The 1,127-nt window shown below is 36.7% G+C and overlaps 1 non-coding gene across 1 annotated transcript; it reads right to left on the bottom strand.

Moving 5' to 3' along the window:
• Positions 1-477: 477 nt before the first annotated feature.
• On the bottom strand, positions 478-550 carry TRNAV-UAC (transfer RNA valine (anticodon UAC)). Its single transcript has one exon. It is a non-coding gene; the product is annotated as a tRNA-Val (tRNA).
• Positions 551-1,127: the final 577 nt, after the last annotated feature.

The raw sequence follows: 1,127 nt of genomic DNA, 5'->3' as shown, positions 1-1,127 counted from the left end.
TATATGTGACCCAACACGTACAACGGAGTATCATACGCTTGACCATATGCGCAGATCAGTAAGGACAATCCGGCCGAGAACAGAACGGGATGGTATCTTCGTAATGATGGCTTGCTCACGAATAAATTATCTACGAGATTTACCGTAATTGACAATCAGCTGGAGCTAAATTGCCTATTGGATTGTTTCAACAACCAAAAATATATATGAGCACATCCTGCTTCCCCGGAGCAATTTTTTCTTCTCTGTATTGATTATTTTATATAAAACAAGCATGTGACGGCGACTTCGTCTACGTAGGATTAGAATCTCAAGTACCTTACTCGTATATTAACTTGGCGTAGATATTATGATATTCCCCCCATCTCCCCTGCCGATCGTAGGACAGTGTCTAACTAATAAATAATTGCCGGCATATGTGACTTGAATTAAATGTGTGCAATAAAACATAAAGGCGAGGTAAAAGTGAATAAAACGTGGTTCCGGCCGGGATCGAACCGGCGACCTTCTGCGTGTAAAGCAGACGTGATAACCACTACACTACGGAACCAACTTGTACGTGTGGTTGACTATATAAAATACGAGTACATCTAGCAGTAGAAATATCCTTTTGGTTGAATACGTAATCCATGTCCTCTATCTTTATAAATTGTAGCCTAGGTGTTATCCTGATGTATAACACTATATTATTGTAAAGTTTAATTCAGTAGTTTTTAAGTGAAAGAATAACAAACATTCATCCATACTTACAAACTTTTGCGTTTATAATATTAATAGGATAGGATGAGATAAAACTATTAAGTTGATTGGCCACCTTGTAAATGTTTTCAACTTAGCAGTTCCCTAAAAAAAATAGTACACTTAAGTAAAATTGTAGAAAAAAGTAGTGCCGTCGTCACCTTATACAATGAATGACTTTTCAACATAGATTGACCCTGATATATTTTAATTGACAAATGTTGCACGAAATAATCACCACAACCCAAGTGGTCCTGACATATTATATTAATAAATGATACTGTTTATTATTGACAAGAATGAAGAAACCCTGAGTGTCACGGGTAAATATGTCCGACGCATGTCTAATATGGAGCTAGATAAGCAGCGCTTCTTTCGTTGCTATGTTA

This window comes from Atheta coriaria, unplaced genomic scaffold (genome assembly GCF_025399875.1).
Source record: "Atheta coriaria isolate IRGN ID8LTWV9N9 unplaced genomic scaffold, Caltech_Dcor_3.1 scaffold5374_size1127, whole genome shotgun sequence".
NCBI lineage: Eukaryota > Metazoa > Arthropoda > Insecta > Coleoptera > Staphylinidae > Dalotia > Dalotia coriaria.
This window is presented reverse-complemented; position numbering and strand designations above follow the sequence as displayed.